The sequence below is a fragment of the Gossypium hirsutum genome, chromosome A05, assembly GCF_007990345.1.
Source record: "Gossypium hirsutum isolate 1008001.06 chromosome A05, Gossypium_hirsutum_v2.1, whole genome shotgun sequence".
Classification (NCBI taxonomy): Eukaryota; Viridiplantae; Streptophyta; class Magnoliopsida; order Malvales; family Malvaceae; genus Gossypium; species Gossypium hirsutum.
This window is the reverse complement of record NC_053428.1, coordinates 59,635,786-59,645,812: the sequence shown is the minus strand read 5'-3', so window position 1 is coordinate 59,645,812 and position 10,027 is coordinate 59,635,786.

Genomic DNA, 10,027 nt, shown 5'->3' with positions numbered 1-10,027 from the left:
TTCTATGGCTATTGATCTTTTGAAGAAATTCTTGTTATATGGGAATGTCTTCTAATTCTGGTGTTGGATGAAAGCATTGGTAGTTTGACTGGTTTATAATTTATATTGCTCTATTTCATCAGGTATTCTATTTCATTTCGTCTCATAAGAATTGATGAGAGAATACGTATGATATTATGATTCTGTTTCTTCTACTTGATGCTTCATCTGATATATATGTATAGGAAGATATATTGTTCTTGTTATATTTGATTCCAGTGGGATTAAATGATGTTTTTTTTGGACTTTCTTTCTTTGAAGAATTATCGGGGTATTCTGTATTTTCTCTATGAGTTTGGTTTTCGATTCTCCGGCATAGTATCGTATCTTGGGTTTCTTTATCCTGGATCTCTTTATTCTGGATTTCTTTATTCTGGGTTTCTCTATCTTGGATTTCTTTATTCGGTTTTCTTGTTATCTTTGTTCCATAATTTGTCAATTATAACTCATGTTCGAAGTACGTTCTTCGGCTCGTGATAATCATGTCAAATATGACTATACTTCTAATTTGATCTTGGTAATGTGGTGATTTTAGTATTGAGATTTTTTTTCTAATTTCTGTGTAAGGATTTGACATCAGTAAAGGCATAGGTGATAAAAGCGCGAGTTTCAGTCGGTATGGTGAATTATTTATTTGAAAGATTTCATGTGACAATTATGTCAAGATTATTTTTTTTTCAAGTCTGATAATATAATTTCATTTTTGTACGGATCAAAGAGTAAATAGTCTGAATGAGAAGTGTATATTTATTAGAAAGAGTTGGATATTAGTTAAAATCACTACAAATGATAAGGTTTTCGTCTTGTGAAAGCTAAAAAGTTTATTACATGTTGACAAAGTTTGGATAGATGAGAATATTGGTAACCGAAGCGTCTGAACTAGAGTAGTCTACATTGAGTAAAGACTTCCTGACTTTCAGTAATGTATTGTTGTATGAATTGTGATATGTTTCAAGACAGTGAGGTAATGTGATAGTTTAGAGCATCCGATGTTACATAAAATCGGAGTTGTTAAAGGGGTTAAAGCCGAGCATTAGGATCTATCAAAATTATCCTTGTCAGTGTTGATATTGGGATGGAAATGAGAAGGATTATTCTTGAGGCCATATCAGAAATATTTCCATGGCGGAAAGAGGAAAATGTGATGTATCCTATTGTTAAATGTTTGGCGGGATCTATAAATCATATATGTATTGAATGAATTCCTACTCATCAGATTCATGGAATTCTAGGTCTCTTTGATTGTTGGATTTCTTGGAATTCCGGTCTCCATTAATCAAGTTAAGATCCGAGTTTTATGTCATGATATCATGGGAAACTGAGAAGGGTTGAAAATTTAAGAATAGTTGAGAGTTGAGACTGAAAGCTTTTAGATCATATGAGAAATTAAAGAGATGTATTGGAGGTACAGCCTAAGTGAAAGTTCTTCGGCACCGAATATGTGATTAAAAGTGAAGACCACTTTTCTGGTAAGATTTTCGGGGACGAAAATCCCTGAAGGGGGGAGAGTTGTAATATCTTGATTTTGGGCCTAGTCGGAATAGTGGTTTCGTGACCACAAAATCCGAGATAGAAATAATTATTTTATGATTATTTTAAGGTCTATGATATGATTGCATGATTGTGTGAAAATTTCGTGAAGAAATTTTATGCATAAAGTGCTTAAATTGAAATTAGGGACTAAATCGAATAATTTGCAAAACTTGCATTCTAGAAGTTTCTAGTATGAAATTGTTTTGAAATATTAATTAGGAGGTCTTAAATAGAATTTTACCAATTTCTAAGTCTATGGACAAAAATTGGACATGGATGGAATTTTTGGAAAGTTTAGTAGTAAGGGCATTTTGGTCATTTAGGGGTAAAATGAATTAAAATACAAAATTAAAAGCCAATTTTGCTCATCTTCAGCCCCATGGCCGAATATAGCAAGGAGAAACCATGGCTAGGGTTTTTCAAGCTTCCAAGCTCGATTAGCAAGGAAAACTGAAATTCGGGCTAAAATGGGGGAAAATACCAAGTTGTGGACGAAATGGTAAAAGTAGCCATTTTCGCATATGAGGTAAGTTCAATTGTAAATAATGTAGCATAAATGTTATTTTTAAGTTATTAATGTTAATTATATGATATGCTGATTTTTAATCGTGAAATATTATGCTTTGTGGTTAATGTTGAGTAATATGCAAATTATGTTTACTACTTGATAAATATGAATTGCTACCAAGTATCGGTTCCGATATTCCATGGAAGATGACAATGTGAGATCGAGGAAAAAAGCCCGTTTGAACCTTAGGAATAGATTAGGATACAAGTGACATGTCACTAGGATGGTTGAGCATCCGAACTCGTTGAGTTGAGTCCGAGTTCACTTATGGATGCGAGCGTCCGAACTCATTGAGTTGAGTCCGAGTTCGTGAGATGTAACTAGGCATCCGAACTCGTTGAGTTGAGTCCGAGTTCACTTATGGATGCGAACGCCCGAGCTCGTTGAGTTGAGTCCGAGTTCGCTTATGGGCGGGTTACATAGTAGCTTGGCTACATATGTGGCACTTATGTGCAAACTTTCCATGTATCCGAATTATATTCCGATGTGTTCAACGGGTAAAATTCTACTCAAGCGGAGGAATACTCGAGATGAAAGGGACGTATTGGTAAGTGTTGTTAAATGGACACTTTAGACAGGTATGTTCTTAACCCTCGGGTTGGAAATAGATACAAAAACGATAAGATCGTAAGATGATGAATGATATTTAGAAAATGTGATATGAATGTCTCGGTGATGATTATGCAAATGATGTTTTATGTTTGCTTATATAGTTATGTTACTTGCTATTTTGCATGTGAACTTACTAAGCATTTATGCTTACTCCCTCCTTTTCATTCCTTGTAGTGTTGACAAGCCAGCTCGGAAATCGAAAACGGTCGGAGGCACGCTCACACTATCCGTATACCATCTTGGCATAATGGCTTGTATATTTTGAGTATGGCATGTATAGCATTATAATCATTTTGTATATATGGTCTTATGATATGGTTATTGAGTGGTATGGAAATGCTTGGTAATGATTAGCCATTGGAATGGCTAATCATGATCATATTTGGTGTTATGTATGTCAAATTGCTAGCTAATCCATGGAAACCATGAAGTAGGTAAAATTTACCATAAAATAGATTCAGACAGCAGTAGTGACGTGAATTTGAAAAATCACTAAAAATAGTAGAAATGGAATTAGATAATGAATAAGTGATGGAATCGAAGCTTGATGAGTCTATTTTCATATGGAAGAAGCAAAACAGGTATATGAGCTATATTTTATAAGATGTTTAAATTTTTGTGAAACAGGGCCAGAGCGATTTCTGGATCCCCTATTATTGCTTTGGAAATTCACCATAAATTTTAAAAAAATAATTAGAAGTAATGATTTATATGTAAAGATTCCTTATTGAGTCTAGTTTTATTAGAGATAAACTACATAGTCATTGAAGCTCTGTACGGGGAGATATCTGATTCATAATACACAGAGGTCAGAGTAGTCAAACCCTGAAATAGGGGAGACTTTAACTAATAAAATGTACTAATTGGCCTGACCAAAAATTCTAGAAAAAAATTAGTAGATAGATATATGAGTGTAGTTTCAGGAAAAATTTACAGAATTAGATTTCAAGTTTCGGAACTCGAGATATGATTTTTAAAGCGACTGTGATGCAGTTAGCCAGCTTGTCTGGAAATTTTAAAATGAATTGTATGAGCTGTTTAATTAATGAATTAAGTCCGTTAACACCTCGTGTTCGACTCCGGAAACGGTCTCGAGTACGGGGCGTTACATTTATGATATGGCCATGATTGGTTGCGAAAATGTTTGATATTGATAAGTCATGGTGATGGTTAAATTTAGATCATGTTTGATATCATGGAAGTTTAATAGGTTATCTAGTTCATAACAAATCATGAAAAGATGAAATTTGCCTTTAACAGAATATTGCTGCAGCAATAACATGAATTTGAAAAATCACTAAAAATATTATAAATGGAATTAAATAATGAGCAAGTTATGAAATTGAAGCTTAATGAGTCTATTTTCATATGGATTAAAAAGAAAACAAGCATATAAATTATACTTTATGAGATATTTGAAGCCTTGTGAAACAGGGCCAGAGTGATTTCTGGATCCTCTGTTCTGACTTTAAAAATTCATAATAAATTGTACAAAAATAATTATAAGTCATTATTTATATGTACAGATTCCTTGTTGAGTATAGTTTTAAGAGAAACAAACCTAGTAGTCATTGAAATTTTGTATAGAGAGATATCTGATTCGTAATACACAGAGGTCAGAGTAGTCAAACCCTGAAACAGGGGAGACTTTAACTAATAAACTGTACTAATTGGCCCAACCAAAAATTCTAGAAAACAATTAGTAAATATATATATGAGTATAGATTTAGGGAAAATTTACGGATCTTGATTTTGAGTTTCGTAACTCGAGATATGATTTTTCTTGTAACTGTGATGCGGGTAGCTAAAAAGCTGTGAATGTAGAAACAAATAATTTGAAGTTCTTAATTTGATAAATTATGTTCAGTAACCCCTCAAGCTCGACTCCGGCGACGGTTTTGGGCATGTGGGCGTTACATTTGGTGGTATCAGAGCAGGTTTAGTCGGTTCTCAGACTACGTGTTGTATGTACGGATTTTGCTATACATGCCATATGTATGAATTGTGATAGTGTGACGACTTCTGACCTTTTTAAATGATTTTTATATAGTAAACGGATCCCGATCCAGCTGTGGCAGATGAAGTAGAGAGTAATGCGCCAGCTCCAGCTGAAGGGGCAGCGCCGACTGAAAACCCACCCCCTACTGTTGGTCAGGGAGGAGGAGAAAGGGATCGGGAAGCCTTTCTCCAAATGATGAGTGCATGGTACACTGAGTTCGTTCGTACGAACCCAAATGTACGACCTCCCCCACCTCCCCCAATTCCTCAACCTATGCCTCCGATGCCTCAGGGAGTGGATATGATAAAATTTCACAGAACCCTCGTTGACAGAATTCGTAAACAAGGGGCTGAAGAATTTAGAGAAAATATTGACGATGATGCAGAGAAAGCAGAGTTCTGGCTTGAAAATTCTATCCGGGTATTTGATGAATTATCTTGTTCACCTGAAGAATGTTTGAAATGTGCTACATTTTTGTTGAGAGATTCAGCCTATAATTGGTGTAAGACTTTGATTTCGGTGGTACTGAAAGAGAGGGTAACCTGGGAATCCTTTCAAGAAGAGTTTCAGAAGAAATATATTAGTGAAAGATTTATTGATCAAAAATGTAAATAGTTTCTTGAGCTGAAGCAAGGTAATATGACAGTCTCAGAATATGAAAGAGAGTTTGTTCGGTTGAGTAAGTATGCCAGGGAATATGTTCCTACAGAAGCCAACATGTGCCGACGATTTGAAGACGGGCTTAACGAAGACATTAAGGTATTTGTTGGGATCCTTGAACTAAAAGAAATGGTGGTACTTGTCGATCGAGCTTGCACGGCTGAAGAATTACTGAAGGAAAAGAAAAAGGTAGAATCTGAAACACGAAATTGGAAGAAAAAACCAATGAGTAATGCACCCTCACAACAAACTGGAAAGTCAAGAAATATGAATCCTCGTTCCCAAGTTTCAGCTGGGCAATCATATGGAAATTTTAAGAAGCGAAATGAGGGTCCTAAATCTCAGACTACTTCTGCGGCTAGTGTGGGAAAGACGAGATTTGTTAAACCCGAGTGCCAGTGGTGTGGTAGAAATCATTTTGGTCCTTGCAGAGCAAATGAATGTTTTCGATGTGGTTCTCCGGATCATTTTATTAGAGACTACCTAGAGAGAGTTGAGAAAGAAAAATTTCATAATGTAAAAGCTAGTGGTGCAGACTCGAGGGGAAGGTATCCGAGAAAAGCTGGAAGTGAAACAAGCAGTAAGAATGTAGCCAGAGATGCAGCAGTTAGATCTGAAGAAAGAGCTCCGGCTAGAACTTATGCTATTAAAACGCGTGAAGATGCTCCCTCACCCGATGTGATTACCGGTACATTTTCTCTTTATGATACTAATGTTATTGCTTTGATTGATCCCGGTTCTACTCATTCATATGTATGCATGAAACTGGTGTCTAGTATGAATATACCTGTTGAGAACACAAAATTTATGATTAGAGTGTCGAATCCACTAGGCAAATGTGTGATAGTTGATAAAGTATGCAAGAAATGCCCTTTAATGATTCGGGGTCATTACTTTCTGACTGACTTGATGTTGTTGCCGTTTGATAAATTTGATGTTATTTTGGGTATGGATTGGTTGACATTGCATGATGCTATAGTAAATTGCAAAGAAAAGGTTATAGAATTAAAATGTAAAAGTGGTGAAATCTTGCGGGTTGAACCAGACAAATCAGAGGCAATATTTAGTATGATTTCTTCGATGTCAGCTCAGAGATATTTGAGAAAGGGTTATGAAGCTTATTTGGCATATGTAATTAATACAAAAGAAGTTGAAAAGAAAGTTGAATCAGTGCCGGTTGTGTGTGAATTTGCGGATGTATTTCCAGAAGAATTGCCGGGTTTGCCTCTAGTTAAGGAAGTAGAATTTGGTATAGATTTGATACCGGGAACAGCTCCGATCTCGATTGCTCCATATAGAATGGCACCAACAGAGTTGAAAGAATTAAAGTCGCAGTTGCAAGAGTTGACTGATAAAGGCTTTGTGAGACCAAGCTTTTCACCTTGGGGTGCTCCCGTGTTATTTGTGAAAAAGAAGGATGGTTCTATGAGATTATGTGTTGATTATTGGCAGTTAAACAAGGTGACAATCAAAAACAAGTATCCATTGTCGAGAATTGATGATTTGTTTGATCAGCTAAAAGGAGCGACATGGTTTTCAAAGATTGACTTGAGATTTGGGTATTATCAGCTGCGAGTGAAAGAGTCAGATGTGCCTAAAACTGCTTTTAGGGCCATTATGAATTTTTAGTTATGCCATTCGGGTTGACAAATGCTCTTGCCGTGTTTATGGACTTAATGAATCGCATATTTCGGCCATACCTGGACAGATTTGTTCTGGTGTTTATAGATGATATTTTAATTTATTCAAAAGATGAGACAGAGCATGCTGAGCATTTGAGGATAGTGTTGCAAACTTTGAGAGATAAGCAGTTGTATGCTAAGTTTAGTAAAAGTGAATTTTGGCTCTGGGAAGTTGGATTTTTGGGTCATATTGTAACGCCCCGTACCCGAGACCGTTGCTGGAGTCGGACACGAGGGGTTAACAGACTTAATTCATTTATTAGCACAGTCCATTTTAAAATTTCCAGACAAGTTGGCTAACTGCGTCACCGTCACCTTAAAAATCATATCTCGAGTTCAAAAACTCGAAAACCAATACCGTAAATTTTTCCTGAAACTAGACTCATATGTCCATCTACAAATATTTTTCTAGAATTTTTGGTCAAGCCAATTAGTACAGTTTATTAGTTAAAGTCTCCCCTGTTTCAGGGTTCGACTACTCTGACCTTCATGCATTACGACTTAGATAACTCTCTGTACAGGGCTTATACTTATGCTGTTTGTTTCTAAAGAAACTAGACTCGAAAATTAATCTATACATATATTATATGACTTCTAATTATCTCTGGTTAATTTATAATGAATTTCCAAAGTCAGAACAGGGAATCCAGAAACCGTTCTGGCCTTGTTTCCCAAAAACTTAACATCCCATAAAATACTGTTCATATGGTCGTTTCATTACTTTCCTATGAAAATAGATTCATCAAGGTTAGATTACATAATTTATTCACTATTTAATTCCATTCCTACTATTTTTAGTGATTTTTCACATCCACATCACTGCTGCTGTCAGCATCTAATTTTAAGGTAAACTATACCTATTTCATGATCTCCCATGGACCAACTAAAATTTTGTCATACATAGCACCAAAATGATCATGATTAACCATTCCAATGGCTAATCGTTACCAAACATTTCCATACCTCTCAATGAACATACAAAACGATTATAAGGCTATGCTCAAAGTGTATATAAGCCATTTTCGCATGGCTATCCAAATTTATACAAAACCAAAGGGTACATGACCAACAACAGAAAGGGTAGTCCTATACATGCCATTTTCGGAGTTCAACTAAAAGAGTACCAAAAGGGCTTTGATAGTGTGGATGACTTCGACTTCGACACTCCCGAGTCCCGTAGCTGACGAACCAAAATCTATAAAACAGAGGATCAAAGAAAACGGAGTAAGCATTTAATGCTTAGTAAGTTTTGAATAATGAAATTAGTTACAACTGAAGTATAGCATTCATATAACTAAACGGATAATTTCATATACACATATTCTCAAAAATCAGTCCTACTTCACATTTCCAACCCTTATATTCATACATAAGGGATTGACTTAACCAAAGGCCGGAAGCTCATTAATCGACTGAGCGAATAATATTTAAACGAAATCACTACTCCAATGCATATACAAAACGTACCTCATCGTTGGGATTTTACGAGCGTATTAATTGAAATTACTACAGCAAGATCGCTCATTCCCAAACCAAGTACCTTCGGGGTTTAGCCGGATATAGCTACTCGCTTAAATGCCTTCGGGACTTAGCCCGGTTATAGTAACTCGCACAATTGCCTTCGGGACTTAGCCCAGTTATGGTAACTCGCACAAATGCCTTCGGGACTTAGCCCGGACATAGTAACTCGCACAAATGCCTTCGGGACTTAGCTTGGTTATCATCCGAATATCCATGCGCATATCGATGAATCATGCCACATCTATATTTCAATTTCATAACTAGAATTCAAACACAAGTCACTTATCAAGCATTATCATTTTCGTCTCAATAGCTACATACAAGAGCATGATTTTGATTTACTTAAAACATGATCTAATCGAATCATAATCTAAGCTCCATTACTCAAAGACTTACCTCGGATGTGGTCGAACGATTTCGGCGGCTATTCGATCACTTTTTCCTTTCCCTTATCCAACTGTGGTCCTCTAAGCTCTTGAGCTAATTCAAACAAATTTAAATTATTAAAGTCTCATTATGCTAGCTTATGGCCGAATATGACAAGGAGTTTGATAGGTCATATGACCACCTTTAGCTCAAATACAAAATGGTCATACGCATTTTTAATCACATTGAGCAATTTAATACAATTAATCTAACATTTCCTCATGTGCACTTTTATGACCTAATATCAATTAACTAAGCACTTAACAAATTCTCCTTGAGCCGATTATCTAAGTCAAGATAAAGACATCAATATGCTTCCCCCTAACAGAATACATGCAACTCCAATCTATCTCATGTGGTGGAATATGCATGTCTATGTTGAGGCCAATATATGCTTAATACTTCCTACAATTATGGTTACTTGTATTGACTACATACCATTTTGTTTCAAATTCAAAACTCGGCTAATACACATATATGCATTAGTAATCAAATACTAACATTTGCACTTCACCTTACTACCATTTCTCATCCAAATAACATGAGCAACAACCATTTTTCTCTTCTACTTCCTACCATGGCCGAATGCATCAAGACACCATACCATTTCAATTTTGGTCATGGTTTAAACAAAGAACTTAATGTCTAACTCAAAAAAAAATGCTAAAAAGAAAATCCAAGAGTCATCAATCCACCATCACATGTATCATTACAAAGCTTCACATTTAGCATGCAAATGAAATCAACACAAATCCACCTTAGCCGAAACTTAGCTCATCATCATCACATAGCAAAGATTTAAACCATGGGCTAGGTAGAACTCAAGCTAACAACTAAAAACATGCATGAATCTCATGGAACAACATCAAACATACCTCCTCCTAAACACCAACCAATCGAACATGAAGCAAGAAAACTCCTTTCTTCTTCCTTTGATTTTTCGGTCAAGAAGAACAAAGAGGATGAAGCCCTTTTTTTTTCTTTTTT